General features: G+C 53.8%; 9 non-coding genes across 9 annotated transcripts; all 9 read left to right on the forward strand.

The window, feature by feature from the left end:
• The first annotated feature begins 658 nt into the window (after positions 1-658).
• Positions 659-732, forward strand: trnai-aau (transfer RNA isoleucine (anticodon AAU)). Its single transcript has one exon. It is a non-coding gene; the product is annotated as a tRNA-Ile (tRNA).
• Positions 733-4,104: 3,372 nt separating this feature from the next.
• trnav-aac (transfer RNA valine (anticodon AAC)) lies at positions 4,105-4,177 on the forward strand. The gene has a single exon. It is a non-coding gene; the product is annotated as a tRNA-Val (tRNA).
• A 117-nt stretch (positions 4,178-4,294) lies between these two features.
• trnai-aau (transfer RNA isoleucine (anticodon AAU)) lies at positions 4,295-4,368 on the forward strand. The gene has a single exon. It is a non-coding gene; the product is annotated as a tRNA-Ile (tRNA).
• Positions 4,369-6,528: 2,160 nt separating this feature from the next.
• Positions 6,529-6,601, forward strand: trnav-aac (transfer RNA valine (anticodon AAC)). Its single transcript has one exon. It is a non-coding gene; the product is annotated as a tRNA-Val (tRNA).
• Positions 6,602-6,718: 117 nt separating this feature from the next.
• On the forward strand, positions 6,719-6,792 carry trnai-aau (transfer RNA isoleucine (anticodon AAU)). Its single transcript has one exon. It is a non-coding gene; the product is annotated as a tRNA-Ile (tRNA).
• Positions 6,793-7,740: 948 nt separating this feature from the next.
• Positions 7,741-7,813, forward strand: trnav-aac (transfer RNA valine (anticodon AAC)). The gene has a single exon. It is a non-coding gene; the product is annotated as a tRNA-Val (tRNA).
• Positions 7,814-10,164: 2,351 nt separating this feature from the next.
• Positions 10,165-10,237, forward strand: trnav-aac (transfer RNA valine (anticodon AAC)). The gene has a single exon. It is a non-coding gene; the product is annotated as a tRNA-Val (tRNA).
• Positions 10,238-10,354: 117 nt separating this feature from the next.
• On the forward strand, positions 10,355-10,428 carry trnai-aau (transfer RNA isoleucine (anticodon AAU)). The gene has a single exon. It is a non-coding gene; the product is annotated as a tRNA-Ile (tRNA).
• A 948-nt stretch (positions 10,429-11,376) lies between these two features.
• On the forward strand, positions 11,377-11,449 carry trnav-aac (transfer RNA valine (anticodon AAC)). The gene has a single exon. It is a non-coding gene; the product is annotated as a tRNA-Val (tRNA).
• The last annotated feature ends 2,365 nt before the right edge of the window (positions 11,450-13,814 follow it).

The following is a 13,814-nucleotide window of genomic DNA, read 5'->3' on the forward strand; positions in this document are numbered from 1 at the left end:
TCACCACCCTCTGAACTTCAGTTGCTACCACAGACAAGCCCATGCACAGCTTAGACTCAAGCTAAAAGTCCAGCAGCGTATGACACAGGCCATCAAGCCATTTTCATTAGTTTCGTGGGGAGCAGATCTGCCTTTCACGTGGGAAGTCGGTCTCCTCTGCCCTAACGAGGGGGGAGCTTCTGGACAAAGTCCATGCGGTCGGATTGGAAAACTGCCCTGCGATTGTGACTGCTGTCGGAGTAATGTGTTCAGCGCCTCGCTGGAAAATCAAAGAAAGGGCCACTGCGCCACGGGCAAAGTGGCTGATTTCGGTACGGCCAAGTCTCCAAGACGCAGGGTCCTGGCTCACGGTAAAGTGCAGGTGTATTTCACCATGTAAAGAATTGATCAGTACGTCAGTCCAAAGTCAAGCTGTACTGGTCCCATGTGGCCTGTGGAATCTCAAGGTGGCCTCGAGGAGTGTAGCTGGTTTCTGTAGTGTAGTGGTTATCACGTTCGCCTAACACGCGAAAGGTCCCCGGTTCGAAACCGGGCAGAAACTCGAGAGCTCCTCTTCTGTTTTTCACGGCCCGAGAGAAACATTTTTCTTGCATGTACATCGATCGTCGTCACTGGGAGCTCCTTTGTCGTTCCTGCTTGACGGGCGCTCAATCCCCGAGGCCGGTTAGCTCAGTTGGTTAGAGCGTGGTGCTAATAACGCCAAGGTCGCGGGTTCGATCCCCGTACGGGCCAAAACAGCTTTTTCACGTTAACCCAGCAAGCGCCGTGGCCTCTGTCAGTCTCTTTGCGTGGACCTTGGATAAAAGCTCTTGCTGGAGAATGCGGGCATCGATCCCGCTACCTCTCGCATGCTAAGCGAGCGCTCTACCATTTGAGCTAATTCCCCTTTTCCTTTGCTGTGCTCGTATCATTTGATGCCAAAGACATACCCGTCTCCAAAGCCCAGGGACTTCTTGGCTCACATGGTACAGGGCTAACGACACAGAGCATGGTCGGCGTACGCGCCAGCTGGCACGCGCAAGCGCAAGGCCTTGGACGATGGATAGCTCATCCGGACGAGGCGCAGCTGAATGCTTTAAAGGTCCATGGCTCAATCAAGGTGCCTTAAAGTGCGGTCATAGGCAACGTCTCTGTGCCCTTCAGGGCTGCTTAAGTTGAAGTGATCTTACTGAGTGCGCTGTTCCATGTTGGGACCAGGAGGGGCGATGTAGCTCACCACCCTCTGAACTTCAGTTGCTACCACAGACAAGCCCATGCACAGCTTAGACTCAAGCTAAAAGTCCAGCAGCGTATGACACAGGCCATCAAGCCATTTTCATTAGTTTCGTGGGGAGCAGATCTGCCTTTCACGTGGGAAGTCGGTCTCCTCTGCCCTAACGAGGGGGGAGCTTCTGGACAAAGTCCATGCGGTCGGATTGGAAAACTGCCCTGCGATTGTGACTGCTGTCGGAGTAATGTGTTCAGCGCCTCGCTGGAAAATCAAAGAAAGGGCCACCGCGCCACGGGCAAAGTGGCTGATTTCGGTACGGCCAAGTCTCCAAGACGCAGGGTCCTGGCTCACGGTAAAGTGCAGGTGTATTTCACCATGTAAAGAATTGATCAGTACGTCAGTCCAAAGTCAAGCTGTACTGGTCCCATGTGGCCTGTGGAATCTCAAGGTGGCCTCGAGGAGTGTAGCTGGTTTCTGTAGTGTAGTGGTTATCACGTTCGCCTAACACGTGAAAGGTCCCCGGTTCGAAACCGGGCAGAAACACGAGAGCTCTTCTTCTGTTTTTCACGGCCCGAGAGAAACATTTTTCTTGCATGTACATCGATCGTCGTCACTGGGAGCTCCTTTGTCGTTCCTGCTTGACGGGCGCTCAATCCCCGAGGCCGGTTAGCTCAGTTGGTTAGAGCGTGGTGCTAATGACGCCAAGGTCGCGGGTTCGATCCCCGTACGGGCCAAAACAGCTTTTTCACGTTAACCCAGCAAGCGCCGTGGCCTCTGTCAGTCTCTTTGCGTGGACCTTGGATAAAAGCTCTTGCTGGAGAATGCGGGCATCGATCCCGCTACCTCTCGCATGCTAAGCGAGCGCTCTACCATTTGAGCTAATTCCCCATTTCCTTTGCTGCGCTCGTATCGTTTGATGCCAAAGACATACCCGTCTCCAAAGCCCAGGGACTTCTTGGCTCACATGGTACAGGGCTAACGACACAGAGCATGGTCGGCGTACGCGCCAGCTGGCACGCGCAAGCGCAAGGCCTTGGACGATGGATAGCTCATCCGGACGAGGCGCAGCTGAATGCTTTAAAGGTCCATGGCTCAATCAAGGTGCCTTAAAGTGCGGTCATAGGCAACGTCTCTGTGCCCTTCAGGGCTGCTTAAGTTGAAGTGATCTTACTGAGTGCGCTGTTCCATGTTGGGACCAGGAGGGGCGATGTAGCTCACCACCCTCTGAACTTCAGTTGCTACCACAGACAAGCCCATGCACAGCTTAGACTCAAGCTAAAAGTCCAGCAGCGTATGACACAGGCCATCAAGCCATTTTCATTAGTTTCGTGGGGAGCAGATCTGCCTTTCACGTGGGAAGTCGGTCTCCTCTGCCCTAACGAGGGGGGAGCTTCTGGACAAAGTCCATGCGGTCGGATTGGAAAACTGCCCTGCGATTGTGACTGCTGTCGGAGTAATGTGTTCAGCGCCTCGCTGGAAAATCAAAGAAAGGGCCACTGCGCCACGGGCAAAGTGGCTGATTTCGGTACGGCCAAGTCTCCAAGACGCAGGGTCCTGGCTCACGGTAAAGTGCAGGTGTATTTCACCATGTAAAGAATTGATCAGTACGTCAGTCCAAAGTCAAGCTGTACTGGTCCCATGTGGCCTGTGGAATCTCAAGGTGGCCTCGAGGAGTGTAGCTGGTTTCTGTAGTGTAGTGGTTATCACGTTAGCCTAACACGCGAAAGGTCCCCGGTTCGAAACCGGGCAGAAACACGAGAGCTCCTCTTCTGTTTTTCACGGCCCGAGAGAAACATTTTTCTTGCATGTACATCGATCGTCGTCACTGGGAGCTCCTTTGTCGTTCCTGCTTGACGGGCGCTCGGTCCCCGAGGCCGGTTAGCTCAGTTGGTTAGAGCGTGGTGCTAATAATGCCAAGGTCGCGGGTTCGATCCCCGTACGGGCCAAAACAGCTTTTTCACGTTAACCCAGCAAGCGCCGTGGCCTCTGTCAGTCTCTTTGCGTGGACCTTGGATAAAAGCTCTTGCTGGAGAATGCGGGCATCGATCTCGCTACCTCTCGCATGCTAAGCGAGCGCTCTACCATTTGAGCTAATTCCCCTTTTCCTTTGCTGCGCTCGTATCATTTGATGCCAAAGACATACCCGTCTCCAAAGCCCAGGGACTTCTTGGCTCACATGGTACAGGGCTAACGACACAGAGCATGGTCGGCGTACGCGCCAGCTGGCACGCGCAAGCGCAAGGCCTTGGACGATGGATAGCTCATCCGGACGAGGCGCAGCTGAATGCTTTAAAGGTCCATGGCTCAATCAAGATGCCTTAAAGTGCGGTCATAGGCAACGTCTCTGTGCCCTTCAGGGCTGCTTAAGTTGAAGTGATCTTACTGAGTGCGCTGTTCCATGTTGGGACCAGGAGGGGCGATGTAGCTCACCACCCTCTGAACTTCAGTTGCTACCACAGACAAGCCCATGCACAGCTTAGACTCAAGCTAAAAGTCCAGCAGCGTATGACACAGGCCATCAAGCCATTTTCATTAGTTTCGTGGGGAGCAGATCTGCCTTTCACGTGGGAAGTCGGTCTCTTCTGCCCTAACGAGGGGGGAGCTTCTGGACAAAGTCCATGCGGTCGGATTGGAAAACTGCCCTGCGATTGTGACTGCTGTCGGAGTAATGTGTTCAGCGCCTCGCTGGAAAATCAAAGAAAGGGCCACTGCGCCACGGGCAAAGTAGCTGATTTCGGTACGGCCAAGTCTCCAAGACGCAGGGTCCTGGCTCACGGTAAAGTGCAGGTGTATTTCACCATGTAAAGAATTGATCAGTACGTCAGTCCAAAGTCAAGCTGTACTGGTCCCATGTGGCCTGTGGAATCTCAAGGTGGCCTCGAGGAGTGTAGCTGGTTTCTGTAGTGTAGTGGTTATCACGTTCGCCTAACACGCGAAAGGTCCCCGGTTCGAAACCGGGCAGAAACACGAGAGCTCCTCTTCTGTTTTTCACGGCCCGAGAGAAACATTTTTCTTGCATGTACATCGATCGTCGTCACTGGGAGCTCCTTTGTCGTTCCTGCTTGACGGGCGCTCGGTCCCCGAGGCCGGTTAGCTCAGTTGGTTAGAGCGTGGTGCTAATAACGCCAAGGTCGCGGGTTCGATCCCCGTACGGGCCAAAACAGCTTTTTCACGTTAACCCAGCAAGCGCCGTGGCCTCTGTCAGTCTCTTTGCGTGGACCTTGGATAAAAGCTCTTGCTGGAGAATGCGGGCATCGATCCCGCTACCTCTCGCATGCTAAGCGAGCGCTCTACCATTTGAGCTAATTCCCCTTTTCCTTTGCTGCGCTCGTATCATTTGATGCCAAAGACATACCCGTCTCCAAAGCCCAGGGACTTCTTGGCTCACATGGTACAGGGCTAACGACACAGAGCATGGTCGGCGTACGCGCCAGCTGGCACGCGCAAGCGCAAGGCCTTGGACGATGGATAGCTCATCCGGACGAGGCGCAGCTGAATGCTTTAAAGGTCCATGGCTCAATCAAGATGCCTTAAAGTGCGGTCATAGGCAACGTCTCTGTGCCCTTCAGGGCTGCTTAAGTTGAAGTGATCTTACTGAGTGCGCTGTTCCATGTTGGGACCAGGAGGGGCGATGTAGCTCACCACCCTCTGAACTTCAGTTGCTACCACAGACAAGCCCATGCACAGCTTAGACTCAAGCTAAAAGTCCAGCAGCGTATGACACAGGCCATCAAGCCATTTTCATTAGTTTCGTTGGGAGCAGATCTGCCTTTCACGTGGGAAGTCGGTCTCTTCTGCCCTAACGAGGGGGGAGCTTCTGGACAAAGTCCATGCGGTCGGATTGGAAAACTGCCCTGCGATTGTGACTGCTGTCGGAGTAATGTGTTCAGCGCCTCGCTGGAAAATCAAAGAAAGGGCCACTGCGCCACGGGCAAAGTGGCTGATTTCGGTACGGCCAAGTCTCCAAGACGCAGGGTCCTGGCTCACGGTAAAGTGCAGGTGTATTTCACCATGTAAAGAATTGATCAGTACGTCAGTCCAAAGTCAAGCTGTACTGGTCCCATGTGGCCTGTGGAATCTCAAGGTGGCCTCGAGGAGTGTAGCTGGTTTCTGTAGTGTAGTGGTTATCACGTTAGCCTAACACGCGAAAGGTCCCCGGTTCGAAACCGGGCAGAAACACGAGAGCTCCTCTTCTGTTTTTCACGGCCCGAGAGAAACATTTTTCTTGCATGTACATCGATCGTCGTCACTGGGAGCTCCTTTGTCGTTCCTGCTTGACGGGCGCTCGGTCCCCGAGGCCGGTTAGCTCAGTTGGTTAGAGCGTGGTGCTAATAATGCCAAGGTCGCGGGTTCGATCCCCGTACGGGCCAAAACAGCTTTTTCACGTTAACCCAGCAAGCGCCGTGGCCTCTGTCAGTCTCTTTGCGTGGACCTTGGATAAAAGCTCTTGCTGGAGAATGCGGGCATCGATCTCGCTACCTCTCGCATGCTAAGCGAGCGCTCTACCATTTGAGCTAATTCCCCTTTTCCTTTGCTGCGCTCGTATCATTTGATGCCAAAGACATACCCGTCTCCAAAGCCCAGGGACTTCTTGGCTCACATGGTACAGGGCTAACGACACAGAGCATGGTCGGCGTACGCGCCAGCTGGCACGCGCAAGCGCAAGGCCTTGGACGATGGATAGCTCATCCGGACGAGGCGCAGCTGAATGCTTTAAAGGTCCATGGCTCAATCAAGATGCCTTAAAGTGCGGTCATAGGCAACGTCTCTGTGCCCTTCAGGGCTGCTTAAGTTGAAGTGATCTTACTGAGTGCGCTGTTCCATGTTGGGACCAGGAGGGGCGATGTAGCTCACCACCCTCTGAACTTCAGTTGCTACCACAGACAAGCCCATGCACAGCTTAGACTCAAGCTAAAAGTCCAGCAGCGTATGACACAGGCCATCAAGCCATTTTCATTAGTTTCGTGGGGAGCAGATCTGCCTTTCACGTGGGAAGTCGGTCTCTTCTGCCCTAACGAGGGGGGAGCTTCTGGACAAAGTCCATGCGGTCGGATTGGAAAACTGCCCTGCGATTGTGACTGCTGTCGGAGTAATGTGTTCAGCGCCTCGCTGGAAAATCAAAGAAAGGGCCACTGCGCCACGGGCAAAGTAGCTGATTTCGGTACGGCCAAGTCTCCAAGACGCAGGGTCCTGGCTCACGGTAAAGTGCAGGTGTATTTCACCATGTAAAGAATTGATCAGTACGTCAGTCCAAAGTCAAGCTGTACTGGTCCCATGTGGCCTGTGGAATCTCAAGGTGGCCTCGAGGAGTGTAGCTGGTTTCTGTAGTGTAGTGGTTATCACGTTCGCCTAACACGCGAAAGGTCCCCGGTTCGAAACCGGGCAGAAACACGAGAGCTCCTCTTCTGTTTTTCACGGCCCGAGAGAAACATTTTTCTTGCATGTACATCGATCGTCGTCACTGGGAGCTCCTTTGTCGTTCCTGCTTGACGGGCGCTCGGTCCCCGAGGCCGGTTAGCTCAGTTGGTTAGAGCGTGGTGCTAATAACGCCAAGGTCGCGGGTTCGATCCCCGTACGGGCCAAAACAGCTTTTTCACGTTAACCCAGCAAGCGCCGTGGCCTCTGTCAGTCTCTTTGCGTGGACCTTGGATAAAAGCTCTTGCTGGAGAATGCGGGCATCGATCCCGCTACCTCTCGCATGCTAAGCGAGCGCTCTACCATTTGAGCTAATTCCCCTTTTCCTTTGCTGCGCTCGTATCATTTGATGCCAAAGACATACCCGTCTCCAAAGCCCAGGGACTTCTTGGCTCACATGGTACAGGGCTAACGACACAGAGCATGGTCGGCGTACGCGCCAGCTGGCACGCGCAAGCGCAAGGCCTTGGACGATGGATAGCTCATCCGGACGAGGCGCAGCTGAATGCTTTAAAGGTCCATGGCTCAATCAAGATGCCTTAAAGTGCGGTCATAGGCAACGTCTCTGTGCCCTTCAGGGCTGCTTAAGTTGAAGTGATCTTACTGAGTGCGCTGTTCCATGTTGGGACCAGGAGGGGCGATGTAGCTCACCACCCTCTGAACTTCAGTTGCTACCACAGACAAGCCCATGCACAGCTTAGACTCAAGCTAAAAGTCCAGCAGCGTATGACACAGGCCATCAAGCCATTTTCATTAGTTTCGTTGGGAGCAGATCTGCCTTTCACGTGGGAAGTCGGTCTCTTCTGCCCTAACGAGGGGGGAGCTTCTGGACAAAGTCCATGCGGTCGGATTGGAAAACTGCCCTGCGATTGTGACTGCTGTCGGAGTAATGTGTTCAGCGCCTCGCTGGAAAATCAAAGAAAGGGCCACTGCGCCACGGGCAAAGTGGCTGATTTCGGTACGGCCAAGTCTCCAAGACGCAGGGTCCTGGCTCACGGTAAAGTGCAGGTGTATTTCACCATGTAAAGAATTGATCAGTACGTCAGTCCAAAGTCAAGCTGTACTGGTCCCATGTGGCCTGTGGAATCTCAAGGTGGCCTCGAGGAGTGTAGCTGGTTTCTGTAGTGTAGTGGTTATCACGTTCGCCTAACACGCGAAAGGTCCCCGGTTCGAAACCGGGCAGAAACACGAGAGCTCCTCTTCTGTTTTTCACGGCCCGAGAGAAACATTTTTCTTGCATGTACATCGATCGTCGTCACTGGGAGCTCCTTTGTCGTTCCTGCTTGACGGGCGCTCGGTCCCCGAGGCCGGTTAGCTCAGTTGGTTAGAGCGTGGTGCTAATAACGCCAAGGTCGTGGGTTCGATCCCCGTACGGGCCAAAACAGCTTTTTCACGTTAACCCAGCAAGCGCCGTGGCCTCTGTCAGTCTCTTTGCGTGGACCTTGGATAAAAGCTCTTGCTGGAGAATGCGGGCATCGATCCCGCTACCTCTCGCATGCTAAGCGAGCGCTCTACCATTTGAGCTAATTCCCCATTTCCTTTGCTGCGCTCGTATCGTTTGATGCCAAAGACATACCCGTCTCCAAAGCCCAGGGACTTCTTGGCTCACATGGTACAGGGCTAACGACACAGAGCATGGTCGGCGTACGCGCCAGCTGGCACGCGCAAGCGCAAGGCCTTGGACGATGGATAGCTCATCCGGACGAGGCGCAGCTGAATGCTTTAAAGGTCCATGGCTCAATCAAGGTGCCTTAAAGTGCGGTCATAGGCAACGTCTCTGTGCCCTTCAGGGCTGCTTAAGTTGAAGTGATCTTACTGAGTGCGCTGTTCCATGTTGGGACCAGGAGGGGCGATGTAGCTCACCACCCTCTGAACTTCAGTTGCTACCACAGACAAGCCCATGCACAGCTTAGACTCAAGCTAAAAGTCCAGCAGCGTATGACACAGGCCATCAAGCCATTTTCATTAGTTTCGTGGGGAGCAGATCTGCCTTTCACGTGGGAAGTCGGTCTCCTCTGCCCTAACGAGGGGGGAGCTTCTGGACAAAGTCCATGCGGTCGGATTGGAAAACTGCCCTGCGATTGTGACTGCTGTCGGAGTAATGTGTTCAGCGCCTCGCTGGAAAATCAAAGAAAGGGCCACTGCGCCACGGGCAAAGTGGCTGATTTCGGTACGGCCAAGTCTCCAAGACGCAGGGTCCTGGCTCACGGTAAAGTGCAGGTGTATTTCACCATGTAAAGAATTGATCAGTACGTCAGTCCAAAGTCAAGCTGTACTGGTCCCATGTGGCCTGTGGAATCTCAAGGTGGCCTCGAGGAGTGTAGCTGGTTTCTGTAGTGTAGTGGTTATCACGTTAGCCTAACACGCGAAAGGTCCCCGGTTCGAAACCGGGCAGAAACACGAGAGCTCCTCTTCTGTTTTTCACGGCCCGAGAGAAACATTTTTCTTGCATGTACATCGATCGTCGTCACTGGGAGCTCCTTTGTCGTTCCTGCTTGACGGGCGCTCGGTCCCCGAGGCCGGTTAGCTCAGTTGGTTAGAGCGTGGTGCTAATAATGCCAAGGTCGCGGGTTCGATCCCCGTACGGGCCAAAACAGCTTTTTCACGTTAACCCAGCAAGCGCCGTGGCCTCTGTCAGTCTCTTTGCGTGGACCTTGGATAAAAGCTCTTGCTGGAGAATGCGGGCATCGATCTCGCTACCTCTCGCATGCTAAGCGAGCGCTCTACCATTTGAGCTAATTCCCCTTTTCCTTTGCTGCGCTCGTATCATTTGATGCCAAAGACATACCCGTCTCCAAAGCCCAGGGACTTCTTGGCTCACATGGTACAGGGCTAACGACACAGAGCATGGTCGGCGTACGCGCCAGCTGGCACGCGCAAGCGCAAGGCCTTGGACGATGGATAGCTCATCCGGACGAGGCGCAGCTGAATGCTTTAAAGGTCCATGGCTCAATCAAGATGCCTTAAAGTGCGGTCATAGGCAACGTCTCTGTGCCCTTCAGGGCTGCTTAAGTTGAAGTGATCTTACTGAGTGCGCTGTTCCATGTTGGGACCAGGAGGGGCGATGTAGCTCACCACCCTCTGAACTTCAGTTGCTACCACAGACAAGCCCATGCACAGCTTAGACTCAAGCTAAAAGTCCAGCAGCGTATGACACAGGCCATCAAGCCATTTTCATTAGTTTCGTGGGGAGCAGATCTGCCTTTCACGTGGGAAGTCGGTCTCTTCTGCCCTAACGAGGGGGGAGCTTCTGGACAAAGTCCATGCGGTCGGATTGGAAAACTGCCCTGCGATTGTGACTGCTGTCGGAGTAATGTGTTCAGCGCCTCGCTGGAAAATCAAAGAAAGGGCCACTGCGCCACGGGCAAAGTAGCTGATTTCGGTACGGCCAAGTCTCCAAGACGCAGGGTCCTGGCTCACGGTAAAGTGCAGGTGTATTTCACCATGTAAAGAATTGATCAGTACGTCAGTCCAAAGTCAAGCTGTACTGGTCCCATGTGGCCTGTGGAATCTCAAGGTGGCCTCGAGGAGTGTAGCTGGTTTCTGTAGTGTAGTGGTTATCACGTTCGCCTAACACGCGAAAGGTCCCCGGTTCGAAACCGGGCAGAAACACGAGAGCTCCTCTTCTGTTTTTCACGGCCCGAGAGAAACATTTTTCTTGCATGTACATCGATCGTCGTCACTGGGAGCTCCTTTGTCGTTCCTGCTTGACGGGCGCTCGGTCCCCGAGGCCGGTTAGCTCAGTTGGTTAGAGCGTGGTGCTAATAACGCCAAGGTCGCGGGTTCGATCCCCGTACGGGCCAAAACAGCTTTTTCACGTTAACCCAGCAAGCGCCGTGGCCTCTGTCAGTCTCTTTGCGTGGACCTTGGATAAAAGCTCTTGCTGGAGAATGCGGGCATCGATCCCGCTACCTCTCGCATGCTAAGCGAGCGCTCTACCATTTGAGCTAATTCCCCTTTTCCTTTGCTGCGCTCGTATCATTTGATGCCAAAGACATACCCGTCTCCAAAGCCCAGGGACTTCTTGGCTCACATGGTACAGGGCTAACGACACAGAGCATGGTCGGCGTACGCGCCAGCTGGCACGCGCAAGCGCAAGGCCTTGGACGATGGATAGCTCATCCGGACGAGGCGCAGCTGAATGCTTTAAAGGTCCATGGCTCAATCAAGATGCCTTAAAGTGCGGTCATAGGCAACGTCTCTGTGCCCTTCAGGGCTGCTTAAGTTGAAGTGATCTTACTGAGTGCGCTGTTCCATGTTGGGACCAGGAGGGGCGATGTAGCTCACCACCCTCTGAACTTCAGTTGCTACCACAGACAAGCCCATGCACAGCTTAGACTCAAGCTAAAAGTCCAGCAGCGTATGACACAGGCCATCAAGCCATTTTCATTAGTTTCGTTGGGAGCAGATCTGCCTTTCACGTGGGAAGTCGGTCTCTTCTGCCCTAACGAGGGGGGAGCTTCTGGACAAAGTCCATGCGGTCGGATTGGAAAACTGCCCTGCGATTGTGACTGCTGTCGGAGTAATGTGTTCAGCGCCTCGCTGGAAAATCAAAGAAAGGGCCACTGCGCCACGGGCAAAGTGGCTGATTTCGGTACGGCCAAGTCTCCAAGACGCAGGGTCCTGGCTCACGGTAAAGTGCAGGTGTATTTCACCATGTAAAGAATTGATCAGTACGTCAGTCCAAAGTCAAGCTGTACTGGTCCCATGTGGCCTGTGGAATCTCAAGGTGGCCTCGAGGAGTGTAGCTGGTTTCTGTAGTGTAGTGGTTATCACGTTCGCCTAACACGCGAAAGGTCCCCGGTTCGAAACCGGGCAGAAACACGAGAGCTCCTCTTCTGTTTTTCACGGCCCGAGAGAAACATTTTTCTTGCATGTACATCGATCGTCGTCACTGGGAGCTCCTTTGTCGTTCCTGCTTGACGGGCGCTCGGTCCCCGAGGCCGGTTAGCTCAGTTGGTTAGAGCGTGGTGCTAATAACGCCAAGGTCGTGGGTTCGATCCCCGTACGGGCCAAAACAGCTTTTTCACGTTAACCCAGCAAGCGCCGTGGCCTCTGTCAGTCTCTTTGCGTGGACCTTGGATAAAAGCTCTTGCTGGAGAATGCGGGCATCGATCCCGCTACCTCTCGCATGCTAAGCGAGCGCTCTACCATTTGAGCTAATTCCCCATTTCCTTTGCTGCGCTCGTATCGTTTGATGCCAAAGACATACCCGTCTCCAAAGCCCAGGGACTTCTTGGCTCACATGGTACAGGGCTAACGACACAGAGCATGGTCGGCGTACGCGCCAGCTGGCACGCGCAAGCGCAAGGCCTTGGACGATGGATAGCTCATCCGGACGAGGCGCAGCTGAATGCTTTAAAGGTCCATGGCTCAATCAAGGTGCCTTAAAGTGCGGTCATAGGCAACGTCTCTGTGCCCTTCAGGGCTGCTTAAGTTGAAGTGATCTTACTGAGTGCGCTGTTCCATGTTGGGACCAGGAGGGGCGATGTAGCTCACCACCCTCTGAACTTCAGTTGCTACCACAGACAAGCCCATGCACAGCTTAGACTCAAGCTAAAAGTCCAGCAGCGTATGACACAGGCCATCAAGCCATTTTCATTAGTTTCGTGGGGAGCAGATCTGCCTTTCACGTGGGAAGTCGGTCTCCTCTGCCCTAACGAGGGGGGAGCTTCTGGACAAAGTCCATGCGGTCGGATTGGAAAACTGCCCTGCGATTGTGACTGCTGTCGGAGTAATGTGTTCAGCGCCTCGCTGGAAAATCAAAGAAAGGGCCACTGCGCCACGGGCAAAGTGGCTGATTTCGGTACGGCCAAGTCTCCAAGACGCAGGGTCCTGGCTCACGGTAAAGTGCAGGTGTATTTCACCATGTAAAGAATTGATCAGTACGTCAGTCCAAAGTCAAGCTGTACTGGTCCCATGTGGCCTGTGGAATCTCAAGGTGGCCTCGAGGAGTGTAGCTGGTTTCTGTAGTGTAGTGGTTATCACGTTAGCCTAACACGCGAAAGGTCCCCGGTTCGAAACCGGGCAGAAACACGAGAGCTCCTCTTCTGTTTTTCACGGCCCGAGAGAAACATTTTTCTTGCATGTACATCGATCGTCGTCACTGGGAGCTCCTTTGTCGTTCCTGCTTGACGGGCGCTCGGTCCCCGAGGCCGGTTAGCTCAGTTGGTTAGAGCGTGGTGCTAATAATGCCAAGGTCGCGGGTTCGATCCCCGTACGGGCCAAAACAGCTTTTTCACGTTAACCCAGCAAGCGCCGTGGCCTCTGTCAGTCTCTTTGCGTGGACCTTGGATAAAAGCTCTTGCTGGAGAATGCGGGCATCGATCTCGCTACCTCTCGCATGCTAAGCGAGCGCTCTACCATTTGAGCTAATTCCCCTTTTCCTTTGCTGCGCTCGTATCATTTGATGCCAAAGACATACCCGTCTCCAAAGCCCAGGGACTTCTTGGCTCACATGGTACAGGGCTAACGACACAGAGCATGGTCGGCGTACGCGCCAGCTGGCACGCGCAAGCGCAAGGCCTTGGACGATGGATAGCTCATCCGGACGAGGCGCAGCTGAATGCTTTAAAGGTCCATGGCTCAATCAAGATGCCTTAAAGTGCGGTCATAGGCAACGTCTCTGTGCCCTTCAGGGCTGCTTAAGTTGAAGTGATCTTACTGAGTGCGCTGTTCCATGTTGGGACCAGGAGGGGCGATGTAGCTCACCACCCTCTGAACTTCAGTTGCTACCACAGACAAGCCCATGCACAGCTTAGACTCAAGCTAAAAGTCCAGCAGCGTATGACACAGGCCATCAAGCCATTTTCATTAGTTTCGTGGGGAGCAGATCTGCCTTTCACGTGGGAAGTCGGTCTCTTCTGCCCTAACGAGGGGGGAGCTTCTGGACAAAGTCCATGCGGTCGGATTGGAAAACTGCCCTGCGATTGTGACTGCTGTCGGAGTAATGTGTTCAGCGCCTCGCTGGAAAATCAAAGAAAGGGCCACTGCGCCACGGGCAAAGTAGCTGATTTCGGTACGGCCAAGTCTCCAAGACGCAGGGTCCTGGCTCACGGTAAAGTGCAGGTGTATTTCACCATGTAAAGAATTGATCAGTACGTCAGTCCAAAGTCAAGCTGTACTGGTCCCATGTGGCCTGTGGAATCTCAAGGTGGCCTCGAGGAGTGTAGCTGGTTTCTGTAGTGTA

Source organism: Hoplias malabaricus, chromosome 15 (genome assembly GCF_029633855.1).
Source record: "Hoplias malabaricus isolate fHopMal1 chromosome 15, fHopMal1.hap1, whole genome shotgun sequence".
Classification (NCBI taxonomy): domain Eukaryota; kingdom Metazoa; phylum Chordata; class Actinopteri; order Characiformes; family Erythrinidae; genus Hoplias; species Hoplias malabaricus.